At 38.3% G+C, this 21,179-nt stretch overlaps 2 pseudogenes; one reads left to right on the forward strand and one right to left on the reverse strand.

Moving 5' to 3' along the window:
* Positions 1-286: 286 nt before the first annotated feature.
* LOC116109331 lies at positions 287-6,996 on the reverse strand (annotated as a pseudogene).
* A 3,806-nt stretch (positions 6,997-10,802) lies between these two features.
* LOC116109333 lies at positions 10,803-11,909 on the forward strand (annotated as a pseudogene).
* Positions 11,910-21,179: the final 9,270 nt, after the last annotated feature.

Below are 21,179 nucleotides of genomic sequence, written 5' to 3' on the forward strand. Positions count from 1 at the left end.
TAAATCCAACTTTCAAGTAAAATATCATATAAGTTTACCGATGAAAGTAAAATTATTAAACCTACAATACATTATATCAAATAAGCACTTGTCGAGTGTATAATATCAAATAAACCCTGTCTTTGGCAGAATATCATATAACTACAGTACATGTAAAATATCGTTATTATCCCGAGTCACTACTCAGTAGTATAATATCATAATACCTTTAGCATATTTGAAGTATCAACTTTTACAAATGCATATTGAATTACTGTCTTCACAGCCGTCTCATCCTCCATTCTCCTTATGAGTCGATCTGTTCGCCTCCTCTTTCCACACCAACCACCGCAAAGAACATATTATAGCTCTTCTTCTTTGAGTTATCAAAGACGGAACAAAACTCATCTCCAGTAACAGCATTCACATATTTCTCGTTTCCCATCAATTCCACTCTTTGCTCTCCTCTTTCTATCCATCTTAGCTGTCGAATTTAAGGTTGTTTTTAAAAGAAAACAGTGAAACAACTCCTGCCTTTCTATGCTTTCTCTTTTTGGTAGAAGGAAAGGAGAGTTGATGTTCTTCTTCATATCTATCCTATTGTTCTTCTTATTCTAAGTTTTCTTCATTTTCTTAACACTTGGATAAAATAGCTTGAAGCTAACCCCTTAATTCAAACCCAAAAAAGCATTACTTTTAATGAAAATGGCTATGAAACTACCAAAAAAGGTATAAGCGAAGGGTATCAAAGGCAATTGGAAGTCAAAAGAAATCTTTTCATCTTCAGATACGTAGTCAAAACTACAAGCTCAGTATTTTATCTGGCGCCTACAAATTACAGGCTACTATATAACAGCTGGCCTAGATCTTACATTGCTTGTGCATTTTGTTCCCATAATTTTTTTTTTGCATAACCAGAATATGGAGGTGGAGAAGCCAAATACGCAATGCAGATCGCTATTTCCTCATCATTTCACATCTTGCTAGAAACATAATTTTAAATCAGTCATAACCACAGTTGCATTACCCAGTTAGTAGATCCTCACCATGAACACCGAAAAGTATCCACTTGCTATATTGCATAAAGAAATGGTCAGATTGTCAGCTTGTTTGCAGTTCTGAATCTCGATATATATGCCATTTTTGTTATCTTTCATGTCCGAAGAACTGGTCTAAGTCGAGGCAGTATTCAATTTCTACAGCACCATCCTCGCAAAGTCTTCACGCAGTGCACAGCATCTGAACAAGACACTAAAAACAGCTGGTTCAAAGTCATCTCATTTTAATTCACTAACAAAGTAATAGGGAAGAGACGGTGACTGCATTTATATAATACCAATAAGAACATTTAACCCAAAAGATAAACAGTGAAAGATGAGTGCCATTGTGCAAAGTGATAACGAAATTTGAAGAGAAAGCAATTGAGCTTTGGTCTTCTATTTCATAATGACCTTTTCTTTTTAAGGATTTTCAGTTCTCCAATGACGAAATTTAATAAAATGATAGGAACCCATACAAACTCAACCCAAATATAAGCAACACACAACATATCTGAATTACTCTGAATCCCTCTATATTGAATATCTGCCATTATGAACAACCCAGAAACATTGACAGTATAACAGAATTAAGAACAAAGAACAGAATGTAAAGGAAAGCAAATTAGATAACGGTAGCTGTTCGCGGCTAGGTACCTCCCCACTAATCCGTTTTCTAAAATATTCTCTGCCCTACAAATCGTATACCCAACTATATATATATCCCACTAATCACACTTTTCTAATTTGTCTGCACGTGGCTAGTGCTAACAAATTCCCCAAAAGGCCTACTAACTAATTATCCCTTTCTTCCTTGTCCTGTAAACATGATGACTGACCTTTGTGCTGGTGGTGTCTATCATAAAACACAAAAATACTAAGAGGTATTTTGAAAGAGCATAATCAGGATTTAGTTTCAGGGGATGTGACAAGAAACCCAATAGGTGTTCATTTGATCACAAATTTGCAGTTCCCACAATCAAGATCAAAAAAAATGAAACTCCAGAACCTATGCATCTACCATGAACTGGCTCTTCGAGCCCAGTTATGAAGATACAGAACTCAGGAGAAAAGGAAAGAAGAAAGTGACTTACAGAAAAGTAGGTTGCAATCAAGATTTGCACAGTTTCGATCCTTACTCAGAAATTGTGAATCACATATATAGCACATAGCAAATGGTTTTCAGAAACTTGTCCAGTCTTGTTTGCTTCAGTCGTAGCTTCAGGCTTGTAGGTTCCAGGTGGGAGAAAAGACGAATCAAACACAAACAATTCCCAACCCACTCTACAGGACCTTCATTCTTAAGATAGTGAGAAACACCTCCCTTCAAGTGTACAAATTTCGGAAACCCCTTTGTCTGCCAAAAATTAACACTTCGTAAGGGGAAGAAATTAAGCTTGTATGTGCTATATTGTCAGAGTAAATTGAAGAACCGAAAAAAAAAACTAAATATATTCCTGTGTATCCCTTAACTTTAAACAGAAAACTACTTGTCCTCTTGCAACTCTTATAAGAGCTCTATGCAACGAATCAATCTAATTGAAAGTAATCCAGATTGATATACCACCTTTAACATCAAACATGATATTATATGACAAGGAAAAATGAAAACAGTGAACACCTTAGGATAGTAGAATATACATCACAGCGATACCTCCTGTACAATACTAAAATGTCTGTCTTTTCTTATCAACATTCGCTAAAGGATCTGACAAGAGCCTGAAAAAGGAACATAGTGACTGGTAAATATAATCATAACCATCACTGAATCACCAGAAAGTGAAAATTTTCTAAGATGGCCCAAAGGATGCACAATATAATATGTCTTCCAATAAAAGTGCAATTATGCAAGCTCTACGGTAAGATAACTATATCATAAAAGTCTGCATATCATGCTTTGTTAATTTTATAAGTTAACCTTATAGATTCAGGATAGACCAATGGCACCCTGCAACACAACTGAATTTTACAAGTTCTTAAACAAAGTTCAGAAATGCCGGCAGTAACCTAGCATATAAAGATTGACCATACCTCACTTTGAGATTGCCCAAATGAAGTGCTCCTAAAGCAGTCCACATCAGGTCGTCTTGCACCCTCAAAATGACCAATATCCCATTCATAACCTGATTAAAAGTGATTACAACATCTTCAATCTTTCTAGCAGGAAGGTGAAAGAAACAAGAAAGTGCGGAAAAAGAGAGCAAGAGAAAAGAATAGAGAGAAAAGAGGAAGAAATAGGGAAGAAGAGAAGACAGGATATCTGGTTTTTAGTGGTTTAGGGTGTGATTGCTTCTCCAAATGGTGCAAACTACAGCACTTAAGGGAAACAGGAATAGCATCATCCAGCTGATGCAATGTGCATTTCAACTATGTCTTTCCTAAAGCATACCATCCTGGTTTATAACATTTCATATTGAGAGGTCTACTATAGTTCACCTCTCAACCTATAGCTAAAGTTTTACAAATTTCAGAGGCTATTTGACAAATTTGAAACATACAGCTAACTCCCAACAAATACGATACATGCGAAAACATACAGCACTAGATTTAATACCATTTCTCACATCCAATAGAATCAAGTTGGTATTAAGATTTGAATTTGATGCTTCGTCACTGTCTTTTACTGCTTCCAATCTCTTTCTCCATGCCGATGGTGCTAGTGGTGTTGCACCCATTGAGGGGTCAAGCAAAGGAAGATGTGAACTACCTCCTTCCAACTGCAGACAATAAATCAATTACTAGTTAAAACACCAAACACATACACATGCATGTATATCATACACACAACACTAAAAGAGTTTGAACTTTAAAAGTGGGTAGAAGCTGTGAATTATATATGTATTGCTGAAAAATCTTTTACAGGTAAAGAAAAAAAAAATTCATATGAAGGAGAATACACAAAAAATTATTACAAATTAGAAATAAAAATAAACCGAAAATCTAGATTAAAATATTTCATAAGAGAGCGTCATTGACTCAAGAAACAAAGTGTGCTATCATCACGAAAACAATCAATGTATAATATAGTTCATAAGGACCATACAAATTACATAGCAGAATGGCAAATCAACAAATTGAGGGTGGCAATACTAGATAAATAAATGATCAGTGAAGGAAGATAGTCTGTACAGAATAACATGATGTTTGAATAACAAACAGAAACATGCACAAATATATAGCTTGCCTGTACAAGTGAAGGCTTATACCGCAGCTTCAGTTTTGGAAAGGCATGCCCATTTAAAGCTGGAGATATCTGAACCAGTATATCAGAAAATCGTTCATCTTTTTTTAACCATTCTACATAGGCAAGAGCATCTTTTGATGGCCCACTGTACTGCAGAAAGATGAAGCAAATCAAAGGAAATTAAGGCAGATGTGCAAAGGATTAATAAGTCACAGAGATAAATAACCATCAACTTTATCCATTATGGCCCACCCTGCTCTGAGGTTAACACTAACATGGTGATTTAGAATTACGTATACAGGAAAGAAGTACATCAGTTCCACAAATTTTCATAAAAACTAGTTCCTAGCAAGATTTGCTTCAAAAAACAGATAGAGCCTAAGGCCAAAATAAAAAGTTGAAGTTTTCATTTATCGAACGGAAAAGAGTGTAGCATAATTCAGTCATAAATCAAGCAATATGAGGACTCATACAAATACAAAAGCCCATATTAAATCATACTCGTTTGGGGACCAGTTAAGTTGCCACCTGACTCGATGAGTTCTAATGTCCCCTTTGCTTAAGCTTAAACTCAATATAAGTAGCATACAAACATGGTAACTGTAGCATGCACTTGGTTAGCCCAATCAAATTCCTTTTGGAAGAAAATTGACCTAAACACATAACTTATCTCTTTCCAAAATGAAAGTTATTCCGAACATTCATAGGCTTAGAGTACTACCATCTCTGTGGCTTGTCTTCTAATTACCGAAGAAAATAAATGAGTCAACCAATCACTTGTGATCAATCATTGCAATTGTGGAAAAAGAGAAGATAGAGGAATCATATTCATGATGCAAGTCAAGATATTCACCATGCAGGCACAGTTCCACAGCATTATGAACAAAATGGAGACCAAGACCATGGAAACACAAGCAACGTATGCACATCCACATGACTTGTACCCAACATTGCCATCAAGGATTGATCGCCAGCTATCACAAAAAGAGAGGAGAAAACTACATGAACTTTGATAGATATGTTGTAAAAAGGAAAATATACCTTTGCATTAATACCTTGTTCATTCAAATATACCCGGCCATGTATGTAAGATCCTAAGAAGAAGAAAAAACTTTGTTGTCAGTTATTAGTTATGTGATAAGTAATAATTTTTATTTCACTGAGTGACCAGTTATGATCAATCATAAGGCACACTAAACAGTCTAGAATGATACTTCCTCAATCACATTAGACAAGAAATTAGAAAAGTGAAAACATAAACGACAGACATTGCAAGCAGCCCACACAAAATTCAGGCAAACTTTTCATATATATATGGCAGGAACCAGGTTTTTAACATAAAGTAAGACAACAATTATTAGAAGATTTCAATAAAAATGTTAAAAAAAAAAAGCTCTCTGCAACCTTGGATGCTAGCAATTCCCTGATGTTGAATCTATTAGACCATTCTGCAGATATGCTACAGCTCACGGACCAAATCTAATCACAGAAGACAGCCAAGAAAGGACACCAGTTGGACTAATACCAAGAGTCGCCAAGAATCAAGGCTCACAACGGTTACAATCTTCACACCACAATTATAGCTAGCTTCCTAGAATAATTCTTAAATTATCTGCATATATTTAGCACTGTATCGTCTGTAAGGGTGAGAATATTATAATCAGTTTTTATCATATACTGTCACTATTCAAACTTCATCATGGTATGCAGAGCAATCTCATCTGCAGAGACTTCACGGTATGAAGGTACTCCTAACTATTTTATTTCGTTGAATCAGCGTAAGCTCCTCTTTGAGTTGCATAGCTCTAGTGCTTGACTTGCTGCATACATAGTATTTAATTTGCCCATGCTTCTTTGAAGTTTTGGCAGTCGAGATAGGAGTATTGTAGGATGGTGGAAGCCAGAGCGCTAAGGATGATATCCTGCCTGACCCAGTGAGATTTTTGAAGGATGAGTCAGGGGTGGTGTTTGGTTGATGGGCATGGATTATCTCCGATAACGTAATCGAGAAGATTATAGCCAATAAGAAGAGCCTCAAACTGGCACGCCATTGAGGAAGGTGGAAAGGATGATTTTTCGTTGATCTGGGCAGAGATGTTGAGAGATCAAGGGCATTTCAGTGGAGAGGGTGGAGTGGAGATTGGTTTTGGGAATTGGGATTGGTTCTCGTTAGAGAGGGTTCTCCGTAACGTAACAGTTTGAATCCACCTCATGGCTTACGAGCAAATCATGAAGCTCCTCAAACGTGAGGGATTTGTCACGGACACGGTCGGGGCGGCAATCTCACGAAAAGCAGGTCCCACAGCCTTGAGAATGTAGAGAGTGAGATCATCAGAGATGGGATGATCATTAGAGCAATCTCAACGTGAGGGATTTGTCATCGTCATCTTGTTGAAACGGGACTCACATCTTTTAACGGATGCCGACTTACCACTCTCATATTGGCCTCATGCTTTCAAACAGCTACTTACCTCATAAATCGTCAACCAACCCCTCTCTTAAATAATAATCTCCCTTGAAAGTTTATTCAATCAACCACCAAATTATCTCAAATTAAGGCAATTTGTTGTTTGTGTTTTCCCCTAACCCGCCTTACAATAACTCAAAATTCAGCCCAAAGCAGCCCCTGTATTTTTTTGGGCTACTCTCAAACTCAGAGTGCGTATCGGTGCATGGACTTGCAAACAAAGAAAATTTATCTCTCACGGCATGTGCTTTTTCATGAAAAACAAAAGCCTTTTTCTTCTTACTTGCAGCTCCCCTCAAAAACTTCTCTGCCCTTTGTTCGTTGCCCATCGCGCCACTTCAAATGCCGCAACCACCACCAGTGCGAATGGACGTTGCACCTGCTTCCACAGCACCTTCAACATGCGCTCTTTCTCATCGACTTCTAGTCTCAAATGCAACCCGTCCAATCCGACTCTCTCCAGCCCGTTGATAATCAATCAGCCCATGACACATCTCGTACCATTCTATGACCCACGCTCGAGAACAATATCTACAACACAAAGCAATTCCATTCGTTCTCAAAACACCCATCCAGCCATCCGTGATCCAAAATGGAGGATTGCCATGTCTGATGAGTTAAACGGCACTAATGAGACATCACCACGTGGCGCTTGGTTTCCCCCCCCCCTCTTGTCAACCAGTGGGCTGCAAATGTGTGTTTAGAGTCAAAGAAATTAGATGGGTCGTTGATCGGTTTAAAAGCGAGACTGTCGCCAAGGTTTCAATCAACGACTGGGTTGGATTACAATGAGACTTTTAGTCCGGTTGTAAAACCCGCAACAATACGGACTGTTCTGACCATTTCTGTGATGCATGGGTGGTCCTTGCGACACTGGATGTTAACAATGCATTTTTGCATGGAAATTGAATGAAACTGTGTATATGATTCAACCCCCTGGTTTCAAAGATTGTCAAAACCTAATCATGTTGCCAGGTTACAGAAGACCATTTATGGTCTTAAACAAGCTCCAGGATGGTACTTGGCTTAAAACAAAAATTATGGAGTTGGGTTTGAAATTCCAAGGCGACAGCTCTCTATTCATCTATAAATCTGCATCTGTTTTATGCTTCTTGTTGGTATATGTAGTGATTTAGTCATCACTGGCACGACAATAGTGTTGTGACTCAATCATTGAACAACTTGGAGTCTCTTCCCCTAAAGGACATGGGGTCTCTTCACTTTTCCTTGGCATGGAGGTCATTCCCACACAGCTACTTTTCTTGTCTCAGCATAAATATATACATGACATTCTCTCCAAAACAAACATGCTCGGTGCAAGAGGTGTCCCGTCCATTGTCCCACCACCTGCTCCACACTTCTTGATGGCACTTCCTCTTTGACAGCACAGAATTTCGGCGTGTTATAGGTGGACTTCATACCTCTCTCTTACCCGTCCAGACATATCATTTGCTGTCAACAAACTTTCACAATTCATGCATAACCCTACTGCTACGCACATGGAAGCAGCAAAACTTCTACGTATTTAAGCATACCATTTATCATGGCATCACATTCGCAAGCTACAGCTCCTGACCAACTCTAATTACTTTACCGACGCTGATTGGGCCGGCAACTATGATGATAGAAGCCAACATCTGCCTATATTGCTTCCTTGGTTCCAATCCAATTCCTTGAGGTTCAAACAAAGCTTTGCAGATCTCTCCCCAACGAATATAGAGCCCTGCAATGCTGCTCTGAAACCACTGGTTACTGTCCCTATTTAAGGAACTCAGCCTGACTCTCTCTCCCCACCAACAATGCTTTGTGACAACTTGGGTGCCACCCAACTTAGTTTTAATCCGTTCAACCCTCTCGATGAAGCACATTCAAATAGATCTTCACTTTGTTCGATATGGTTTAGAAAGGCATGCTGACAGTTCGTCATGTAAATACCAAGATCAACTTGCCGATCCCTCCCCAAGCCCTTGTCCAAACAACCACTGAACAACTAAGAATCAAGATTGACTTGCCGATGGCAGCCCTATCTTGCGGGGGCGTATTAGAGACCATTCTGCAGATCATGCTACAGCTCACGGACCAAATCTAATCACAGAAGACAAGCAAGAATCAAGGACAACAGTTGGACTAATAGCCAAGAGTCAGCCAAGAATCAAGGCTCACAACGGTTACAATCTTCACAGCCACATTATAGCTAGCTTTCCTAGAAATTCTTAAATTATCTGTATATATTTAGCACTGTATTCGTTTGTAAAGTGTGAGAAATATATATCAGTTTTATCATATACTGTCAATATTCAAACTTCATCAGAATCAAATTGTTCGGTATTACTGAGATTGGTACACAAAACCATTAAAAGCGTGATATTCTTAACTCACAAATTGAATTTTAATCCAATTCACCCGGAAACATAACTGGGATTGGTATACCCCCACCATCCCATCCCAGCAGAAAATTTACTCAAATCTTATCTTTTAACTACCAACAGAATAAAACAAAACAACCCAAAAGCAAGAGGGCAAACATTGAAATACTAAAAGCACATCAAATGCAAAGGGAGTAGAACTTATAACCAACCTCCAAGAACAAGAGGTGCTTAGCAACTTCTCTTCAGGGTCTTACAAACACAAACTGTAAAAATTCACCACCACGAAATCTCCATTATCATCATTATTACTATAATTCTTTGCGCGGCGTCTCCCATTTTGTTCTTATTGGTGCTTGTGGTTGTCTCTCTGCGTGGCTTGGAGACTGGGATTGAGTGGGGGAAGTTGAACAGCAAAACACTCTGAAGTGGGCGGTCAGCTGCTGCTTCAAGAGGGTTAACGTTGGTTTGATTTTAGTTGGAAAAAATTGGTGCGATAATGTGGGAGAATGAAGAGCGTGTAATATCCTCTCATCATTTTTAAGCAGCTTCTGGTTCTTGACCGCCTTCCTTGAGTTGGTAATTTGTTGTTACACCTGGAGACGACAAAAAAAATTATCAACTATGTTAGAATTTTTTGAAGGGCTTAAAAAAAAAGAAGCATTTTCTTTAAATATCGTATTAACACGAAATCATATGCTAAATATCATATGCACCCATAATAACGTAGGATATATTTATTTATCCCATAAAAGTATACTGTTTATAAGTACACGGTATCATCTAAAATTCACATAAGTTGTCCTTTCAATATACAAATCTTAAAAGTCCTCATGTAGATCTAAAATACTCACACAGTCATCCATTTATGTAGAAGATGTACCAAGGCCTCCTTTTTATGTAAATATTGACAGTCCCCTGGTTGTAAAATCAAAAAATTCCCTTTTGTATGTAAAATTTTAGGTCCCCATTTGGATGCAAATATTACATAATTGCCCCTTTGATGTACCAATATACACGTCTTCATTATAGTAAACTATTATACAATCTATTTATATGCAAATTGTTTTATTTACCCAATCATGTTATTTTTTTTTTCTAAATCTTTTAAAAAGACCAAACTCATTATTATCAAATGAGATCACAACAACATGTACAATTTGGAAGCCTCTGATTCGGATTATATAGCTAATCTAGTATGACCTATCTTTTTATTGTATCTATCTGGTTTTAAAATTAATGTTATTTAATCCCATTATACACTGAAGAATCCCATTTTGCCCTTATGGTTCTGCACTTGACTAAAAGATCACATTAAATGGTAAAATTCATGTCTGTCCAATCAATCCTAAACATGATTATAAGGTTTAAGTTGGCTCTAAGTATCTGACCAAAGGATGCCTTCACCACCGTTTATTTTCACAGATTAAAAATATATATATTCCTTCATAAAGTTGACGACAACTCATTTGCTGTCTTAATTTACTTACAAATTGATGGATGGGCGGCCATTTTGGATTAATCTCAACGTAGTGGTGCCGCCCAAAGTGGCTGCTTATGTGGCCACCACCATCGCCATGCATTGACCTCCACTACAGTGCATATTCTGCAATTCTTTATTTCATTTTCTGCAGTGTCATGTCATCCATGATCAGACTCACATGAGTCCTCAAACTCATGTTGATCAACGCCTATGCCTATAAAAACCCCATTTTCTGTCCTTCAAGATTTGTCCTACCTGATTGTGTTTGTTTGTCGATAAGTTACAAATGGCTCAGCAGTGTCCTTTGACGTTTGTAATGAGCTTGGCTGTGCTTCTTAATGTAGCCTTTTGTGCCAATTTTAGTGATTTTTTTCAACCTCTTTGGGCTCCTGTCATCATGGCCACTGAAGGAGATCACATTAACTTATCCTTAGACACTGTTTCTGGTATGTATGGTTTAGCTATAATTTAGATGACTTTTATTCGTTATTGTTTCTATTTTTGCTGAGAAGTCTGATAATTGGTTGCAGTTGTGGGTTTGAATCTAGAAGCAAGTCTTGTTTGGGAAAGCAAGTATGCAGATCAAACTAGTTGAAGGTGATTCTCAGGAACTGTCACAGCCTTCTAGTAAGTTAATTCTTCTGTTTATGATATGTTTCTTTGTAATTTTTTTGATATAATGTGTTTATTGATATTCACAGATGTCATCGGAAGGGCCAAATCACGACGAGCTAGACTTTGAGTTTCTAGGTATGTTTCCGGGGAACCATATCTAGTTCAAACATGTGTACGTGAATGGAAGTGGAAACAGAGAACAAAGACATTCACTTTGGTTTGATCCTACACTGGATTTTCATACTACTCCTTGTTCTGGAACCGCCGCTACTAGTGTAATTACTCCTCCATCACCTGCCAGCATTTTTGGATGCTCTCCTTATGCTTTCATTAACATTTCATGTCTATTTATATGGTAAATTCAATTGAACTACATGTCTAATATTTCAGTTTCTGGTAGATGGGATTCCAATGAGAGTATTTGCAAACAAGGAAGAAAACGGTGTGTTTACCCAAGAGTCAAGCCATGTCAATCCGTGGGTCAGTGTGGAATGCTGATGACTGGGCTACACAGGGGGGAGAGTCAGACAAACTGGAGCCACTCCCCATTTGTTGCAGCCTTTAGATCGTTTGAAATAGATGCCTGCGAGTTTCGCCAACCGATGACGTGGAAGCCAATGTGGTGTATCACGGCAGTTCTGGTGGGATAGCCATCTGTGAGAGAGCTGAATAAGCACCAGAGTCACCAACTCAAGTGGGTTCGCGAAAGCTATGTTTTTATGATTATTGTAAGGATGTAGCTTCGGTTCACTGAGTGCCAAGGGAGTGTATCAATTAGCCTATATTATTGCAATGCAATTACAATGATTAGAAGATAAATATGCAGAGTCTCATCCATGAATTAACCAACCTAATATGAAAAGAAAGAATTTGGTCATGATCGTGATAAAGCTTCCGTGAGGACTATTTATCAACCAGTTTGTAAATCTAACTCTCAATTTTGTATGATTCACTTGTTTCCTGGTGATCATCAAAGGGGAATGAGAATGATATTTAGCCAAAATTATAGAAAATCCTCAATTCTAGTTTTATATATGTCTAAAGAGTTACACCAATCTTGACCCTTCCACAATTCTAGATTCATATATAGAACGGTTTAATATACTAATTTTGACCATTAATTTCACAAATTTTGATATATTTAGATCTAATCTTTATATTAGGATTGCTCGAGTTACATATTCATTAATCTCTTTTTTAATACATTTTGAGGTTGAACATTTAATTTTTATCAAGTATCAAGATCTGAATTTACCATTTCCGTTGTAGTATCTTATAGAAAGTGAATTACCACATTGAAACTGAATTCCGTCACTTAAGACTTAAAAAACTCACAAAAATGACCTTATAGGCTTTTTCCTATCAATTGGACGGGCTTTATGTGCCCAAATGGCTCAATTATGGGCCTATTATTAAACATCAATTTAAAGCTATTGAAATGGTCAATGTTAAACCCTAAGGGTTTTGGCCTAACGATAAAAAAGTTTGTTCTCTTTATTGACTTTTGGAGTCAAAAAATTTGTCCTCTTCAATGACTTCTTGGGACTGCCTACCCATTTGTGCTTTATCTTGAAACATTAGGTTTGTAGGGTGTCAATAACTCCAAGATTAATTGGATATGTACAAGCTAGCTCGAACACCCGCCCATCCAAAAAAAAAAAAAAAAAATAGTCCCCTTAAAGATCTTCCATATGATACCTTCAACACAAAATATTCTTGCAAAACATCAGTCATAATAATTAACCCAATATAAACATATTTTAATTCTCCAAATATCTTTCCTACAAGAGAATAATAAGATCGCATCTTTTTCAATGATCAACAACAACGTTTATAAGTACAAAACCAACAATATCACCTCAACCACTACCCTTAAAAAAGTCTTACTAAAAAACATTTATGTCATAACTTGAGCGGCTTTAGCAGTCGTCCCACATTACCTGACCATAACTTCATGTGGGTAGAGACATGGGGTTGGGATAGGGTGCCCGCCCCGCACTGGTTCAAGGATTATGAATGGAATTTACTCTTTAATAGTCTTTAATAGTGATGTAGATCGTCCAATAGATAAATTGCTAGAGAGAGCTGAGCATCAGAAGCCTAAACGCACGGTCCAAATGTCCTAAATGTGCATACCAACTTAAAATAGCTATAACTTTTGATTCGGGAGGAGTTATGAGGCCTGTAAGATATCAAATAAAACTTGTTTTGAGCCTGATGTCGTGGTCAACCTAGTACTCCGATTGCGGGTCTTTTTCTAGGCCAAAACCCACTGTTTCGACATGTTTCAAGGCCGTTTAAGTTTTCTGTGCGTTTTTCTTTATTTAGAGTCATTTCTTATTTTATTTAGAGTCATTTCTTATTTTATAATTAGTCAACAGTTATGATTTCTTTTAATTAATTTAGATTTTATTTCCTTGTTTATTTGAGAGTCTTGTTAAAGTTGGTTGTCTCTAGTCTCCACCCTATATAAACATTATTCGTTTCTTTTGAGGATATAGAATGATTTTCAGATTTTCCTTCCAACTTTATAAATGAAGTTTTTTTGACTGAGACTTGTTTACCAACCATAAATGCATAGTCGTGTGCTATCGTTATTTTTAAGCTAATTCTTTCATTTTTAGGGGCCTAACAGAATTAGGTAATTACAAGTGCCATCTTTTAATTCTTTCATTTTCAGTTAAGAGCTAGCATTTGGAATTTACTCTCTCCTGTTCTCACCACAAGAGGAAGATAGAACCATAGATGCAAAAAATCTATTGTTATGGAAATAGGATTTGATCCTATGAAGTTGAGGCCACTAACAATTTGCTGGACCTGCACACATGAAAAGACAAGCGTGAAGCTTACAGAAAACACTGGGGTGGTGTTTGTATTAGGCACTCCGACGCTTAAGTCAACAGAGTTGAAAGAGATGATTTAATGAGAATCAAGGAAAGAAAGATTACCAGGAGTCTTGTAGGAGGCCAAGGCCACGACGAATCGGGAGCAAGAATTTAGAAGCAAGTAGGTGATTTTGAGTAGTGGATATTGAATATTGGAGATTGCATGAATAATGAGAGGGCAAACCTCTGTTTTTATAGTGGTTGGAATCCTAATAGGACACTGAGCCTATTTTGGGAGATAATCCCTATCAGGAAATAAATAAGATTTATTGTCTTTGTTAAATTAAATTTACTAGTTTGAGTAAGATTCAGAATCTTAGCAGAAGAGGAAATAGATTCAGAATCTCAATAGAAGAGGAAATAGAATATGTTGTAGGCTAATGGGCTGGAACCCAGTTTAACTTAACTTGTAGGATAGCCCAACTCATAGAGTGGGCAGTTTATAAGGTGACTTTAAGTGTAGGCTCAAATGGAATTGGGCTAAGACGTTGGGCCATGACATGTTTATTTCGTTGTTGGACCTTGTTAGGTCCAAGACGATTTTTTTGCCTATATGGGACCATCCCATACATATTGTGCTTTTAAAGTGTTTGTTGTAAGTTCTTTTATAGTTGTATGTGATGTGATATTTTTATATTAGTTATCTATTTTCTTGTTGTTTACATGTTAATGTCATAACAAAATGAAAATAATGACTATAACTAGACATATCAGAAGATCTAAGATGACTTTCAGGGCCCGTTTGGATCGGGTTGAAATTTTTTAACAAGGGTAATATTTGTTTAATTGAGCAGATTAGCGTGTTTGGTATTTTCGTACAAAAATATTACTGGAAAATAAGATGACAGACAATGCCAAAAAGGGGGTAAATCGTCGGGAATAATATTACCTGGGGGGAGGGTGGATTAAAAGATTACTTCGGTAATCCAAATTTCTACCAATTTTGCCCCACAACAGTGGAGAATGTGGACGAAAATATCCTTGGCTTTGTTAACAATTACAAAACACCCAATTTGTAAAATGACAAAAACACCCCCACCACCACAGTGCTAGATTCCGGCCACCACCACTAGAATCTGGTCGGAATATGCCGTTACGACTCAAACTGGTTGAATCTGGCTGTAAAAGGCTAGATCTGGCCGTCGACGGCCGAAAAAAACCAGATCTGACCGTTAGAGACGGCCAAAGAGTTAGCCGTCGTTGACGGTCAATGACGGCCAAGAGTTAGCCGTCGTTGATGGTCAATGACGGCCAAGAGTTGGCTGTCATTAACCATCAACGATGACCATTTCTTTGGCCGTCAACTTTGGCATTTTTCTGCCAGATCCACCACAAATCTGGCCGAAAAAGGCCATATCGGTGAATAAATGGCCATTTTTTATCCTTTTTAGGCCTTTGTGACAGATTCCGGCCACCACTGACAGTGGTTGCTGGAATCTGGCAACTATGGGTGGGTGGGGTTGTTTTTGTTAATTTTTAAATTTTTTTCTGGGGGTGTTTAATTAAGTTAATAAACTTAAGGGGTCTAAAAGTAATTAAAAATAGAATAGTATTTCCCAAATAATTAAACAAACAAGTATTTTGGGAATAGGATAGAGAATAGGGTTTGAAATAATAAAACAAACAAGCCCTTAATTATTTATATCTAGTAATCTTCTAAAGGGCATTCTAGTAAAAGGGTATTTCAGGACATCTGTTATTACTATCAACCAAACACATTAATTATTAACACATCCCAATTGAACCAAGTACAATAATAANTAATTCTTTGCATATGCACCCCCAATAAACTATTCTCCATGCAATTTCCTTGCATTTTAATCCCCACTTTTCCTGCTAATTAGGGTTAGAATGGTCATTGTGCCCCAAAGGAAGAATTCTCTAAAAACTCAAAGAAATTTTCAGTCGAGTCTTCGCCCCGGTGACAACTTGTAGCAGCTACACCATGGGTTGTAGCACCTCTTCGCCGCGGCGAAGCTTCTTCTTCGCCCCGACAAAGATTGTAACATCAAGATTTCGCCAAGTCTTTACAATTTTCAGGGCAACCACTCAACCAAACCAAACAATTAACAACATACAAACTCAAATGAGGGTAAATCAATAAACATTCAAGCCATTCATCAAATCTTAACTACATACCTCAAGTGGGGCGTTACAATTCTCCCCCCCTTAAAAGAATTTCGTCCTGAAATTTACACAAATAGCTCCGGGTAACGACTTTGCATGTCTTGTTCTACCTCCCATGTGGCATCTTCTACCTTGTGATTTCTCCAAAGGACCTTCACTAACAGAATACCCTTGTTCCGGAGTTCTTTATTCCTTGGGTCTAGAATCTGAATTGGGCGTTCTTCATACACAAGGTTCTGTGCTATCTCAACGGCCTCTACACTCAGGATATGGGAGGGGTCATTTACATACTTTTGTAGCATCGAAACGTGAAAGACATCATGCACCTTGTCCATGCCCGGTGGTAGAGCCAATTTGTAGGCTACTTTCCCCACTCATTGCAACACTTCAAATGGACCAATGAATCTCGGTGCTAGCTTCCCTTTATTTCCAAACCGCATTACCTGTTTATAGGGGGAAACTTTCAAGAAAACTTTATTACCCACTTCGAATTCAACTTCTTTTCTCTTCAAATCGGCATAACTTTTCTGTCTATCTTGGGCTTGTTGCATCCTGTTTCTGATCAGCTTTACATCTTCAATCAATTTCTGAGTCATCTTAGGCCCAATAGCTATATTCAGCTCGTCTTTCTCACCTATCTCATCCCAATGTAGTAGAGATCTACATTGTCTACCATACAAGGCCTCATAAGGCGCCATCTTAATTATAGACTGATAGCTATTATTGTAAGCAAACTCCACTAAAGGCAACATCTCATGCCAAGATACTCTATAATCCATACATCAAGCTCTTAACATATCCTCAAGCACTTGATTTGTTCTCTCTGTCTGCCCATCAGTTTGAGGATGGTAGGCGGTGCTAAAAGCCAATCTAGTACCCAAGTTCCTTTGTAAACTCGTCCAGAAAGCGGAGACAAATTTGGAATCTCTATATGATACTATTGTCTTGGGTACCCCATGAAGTTTCACTATCTCTTTGATGTAAATCTGGGCTAGTTGATCCGAAGTAGTGCTCTCTTTCACCAGAAGGAAATGGGCTGATTTGGTCAATCTATCAACAATCACCCAAATAGCATTATAACCTCTCTGAACTCTAGGGAGACCTGTAATAAAATTCATCAAAATACTCTCCCATTTCCACTCAGGAATACTAAGCGGTTGAAGCAATCCAGATGGCCTTTGGTGTTCTGCTTTCACTTGTTGACATACCAGACATTTAGCTACAAACTTCGCAATACCATTCTTCATACCTGGCCACCAATAGCCTTTTTTTAGGTCTTGATACATCTTGGTTGCTCCAGGATGAGCAGTGTTGGGTGTGTCATGAGCCTCCATAAGAATTCTCTCTCTCAACTCCTTATCATGAGGAATACACAACCGATTCCTGAAACGGAGAACACCATCTACCAAATGGAACTCTGGTCTCTCATTCTCATGTACTCTCTGTAATAACTTCTAACACCATTCATCAACCACTTGCTTTTCTCTGATTTCGTCCAGTAAGGTAGACTGAATCTGTAACCTGGCAATCCCTCCTTGAATCACTTCAATCTGTTCTTTACACAACTCATCTATTAACTCTCTTTGTCTTGTGAGTTATAATAAGTAAGCTTTTCTATTCAACGCATCGGCTACTACATTAGCTTTCCCCGGCTGATATTGAATCTCACACTCATAATCTTTAACTAGCTTTAGCCACCTCTTCTGTCTCATATTCAGCTCCTTCTAAGTAAAGAAATACTTCAAACTCTTATGATCGGTGTAGATATTACTCTTTGCACCATAAAGGTAATGCCTCCAAATTTTCAAAGCAAAGACTACCGCTGCCAACTCTAAATCATGCGTAGGGTATCTTGTCTCGTACTCTTTCAATTGATGAGAAGCATAAGCTATCACCCTACCTAACTGTATCAATACAGCACCAAGTCCCTACAGTGAGGCATCTGTAAAAATGTCATAATCCACACCCTCTTGTGGTAACACTAAAACACGAGCTGATGTCAACTTTTCCTTCAACTCTTGAAAACTCTTTTCACAAGCAGTTGACCATATAAAAGGAGTTCTCTGTTTGGTAAGAGCTGTCAACGGCTTAGCCAGCTGGGCAAACCCTGATACGAATCGCCGGTAGTAGCCTGCTAGTCCCAAGAAGCTTCTCACTTCTTTTACCATTTTCGGCCTTTGCCACTCAAGGATTGCCTTCACTTTACTAGGATCCACTGAAATCCCTTCGCTAGAAACAGTATGGCATAGAAATAACACTTGATCCAACCAGAATTCACACTTGGAAAACTTAGCATACAACTTCTTTTCTCTCAAGCGTTGTAACACCCTTCTTAAATGCTCCTCATGCTCTTCTCTCGACTTAGAGTAAACCAAGATATCATCAATGAAAACCACAATGAATTGATCCAACCAATCGTGAAATACCCAGTTCATCAAGTCCATAAAAACCACTGGGGCATTCGTTAACCCAAAAGGCATCACTACAAATTCATAATGCCTATACCTTGTACGAAAAACGGTCTTAGCTATATCTTGCTCAGCTACTCTCACTTGATGGTACCCTGACCTCAAATCAATTTTCGAGAACACTGCCGCTCCCTTCAATTGATCAAACAAATCATCTATCTGAGGTTGCGAGTACTTATTTTTCACTGTCACCTTATTCAATTCTCTGTAATCTATACACATCCGTAAAGATCCATCTTTCTTCTTCACAAAAAGAATTGGAGCTCCCCAGGGAGAATGAATTGGTCGGATAAAACCTTTATCTAAAAGCTCTTGGAGTTGCTTCTGCAATTCCTGAAGCTCGGCTAGGGCCATTCAATAAGGGGCTTTCAATATTGGTGTTGTCCTTGGTGCTAGTTCAATACTGAACTCAACCTCTCTCTGTGGAAGTAAACCCGGTAACTCTTCCGGAAACACATCTAGAAATTCTTGAACTACAGGCACCCTCTGAATTTCTGACTGAGGAATATCACCACTTTGCACTACATGTGTAATATATCCTGAATACCCCTTTCTCAGCATCTTTCTAGCTTTCAAGCTACTGATCAACATACTCAACTGATGGCCCTCTCCGAAACTAAACTTATCTCCACTATCAAGATTAAATCTTGCTTTCTTCTTCCGACAGTCAATTTCTACTCCATACTTCCCTAGGAAATCCATACCTAAAATCACATCAAAATCAGACATATCAAACACTATTAAATCAACTAACAGCTCTCTCCCATGAATCACTACGGACTCTCCTGAAAGCATTTCACGGGTCAAAACACTAACCCTATTAGGTAACTCTATCCTAATGGGTTGGTCTACCACAACAAATTTCAGACCTAATCTTTCTATCATCCCATGAGACAAAAAAGAATGCGTGGCTCCAGAATCAATTAAAGCATAAAGAGGAACTGCATGAAAGAATAACTGACCAGTTACAACTGATGGGCTGGCCTCTACTTCACTCTGTGCTACGGTGAACACCTTGGCATTCGTACCTCTAGAAGCCTATGCTGCTGGTGGAGAAGGAGCTTTACAATCTCTCATTAGGTGCCCTGGCTAATAACACCTATAACAAACATTCGGACCGAACTCTTTTAGACACTTCCCCAAATGATTTTTCCCACATTTAGGGCACGGAGTGACTCCAACTGTTCTAGGTCGCTTACTCTGCCAATCGCCCTTATTCGTCTTTGGCTGGAATCTCTTTTTATTTCTCACGTCTCTACCTCTCACAACCTCAACTCTTTCTTTATATGGAGTAAGGGACACTTCATTCTGAATTATCATGGATGGCCCTTCTGAACTCATCTTGTTCACATAAATCTCTGCTCTCAAAGCCCGCTCTAATGCTTCAGTATATGTACGAGGGGGCTCTGCTCCGATCATAACATCACAGGCTATTTCTGACCTTAACCTGAGAATAAATTTCTCTCTTCTTAACTCGGGAGTACTCACTATCCCGGGTGTAAAACTCACAAGGGAGTTGAATCTAATTGAATACTCTTTCATTGTACTCATCCCTTGCTTCAGATTAACAAACTCTTGTATCTTCTCATGAACCCGGTCAACCGTTCGATACTCGGCCTCAAACACTCTTCTAAAGTCTCCCTAAGTCATAGTTGTCGTGTCATGAGTCTCTTCCATTAATTCCCACCAAATTCAGGCATCTTCCCGAAATAAAAAAACTAGCATAGTTGATCCTCTCTCTATCATTCATGGGAAACAAGGCTACCGTCCACTCAACGGACTTAAACCACGCTTCTGCTTCCAATGGATCCCTAGTACCCCTAAACTCTGGCGGACAGTGCTGACTTGCAAGCCCCTGAATCGGCTCAACTCGACTTTATACTGTCTAAAGTATCGGCCCTTCTCGCTCTTGTCTTGTGGGCGATACTTTAATAGGGGTCTAGATTCTCTCCGGTACAACTCTCCCCTAACTCTCCGCTAACACCTGTTGTACAATGTTTCAAATCCTTGTATCATCAAGGGTAGGGGGAGTTTGTTCTGGTGGGTTAGAGGATTCTCCCTCATTCATCACACCCTTACCCTTCCTCTATTACTACGTCTCATCTAAAAAACAACCAGTCTCACATCAACTTCAATAACTCACTAGTAAGAAAATAATTTAACTTACAGTGGTCGGCTAAGGCACGTCGTAGCGGCTAGAATGACACACTGTCCCATCCTAAAATCACGGCTCTGATACCAAAAAGGTAACAACTACTTTCTACTATCATATACATAAAATATATTAATAAAAGAACAAGCATACGTATCAAAATAGTTGGGCCCAAAAATTTTCTTTAGTTAATATATACATTCTTTACATAGTACAATATCATTTGTACAAAAAGACTCTCAAAACAGTGGACAGTGCAGCCAAGTCTCCCCGCTTGCCGACGTCTATCCGACCACGTCCTCACCTATGTCCTGTAAAAACATTAAAACAATGGAGTGAGCACAAAGATGCTCAGTAAGCAAATCCTCTACTTCATAGTCCCCATGTATTACTCTTCAATTCTTTTCTTTCTTTCT

Source organism: Pistacia vera, unplaced genomic scaffold, assembly GCF_008641045.1.
Source record: "Pistacia vera cultivar Batoury unplaced genomic scaffold, PisVer_v2 Contig578, whole genome shotgun sequence".
In the NCBI taxonomy this organism is placed as follows: Eukaryota; Viridiplantae; Streptophyta; class Magnoliopsida; order Sapindales; family Anacardiaceae; genus Pistacia; species Pistacia vera.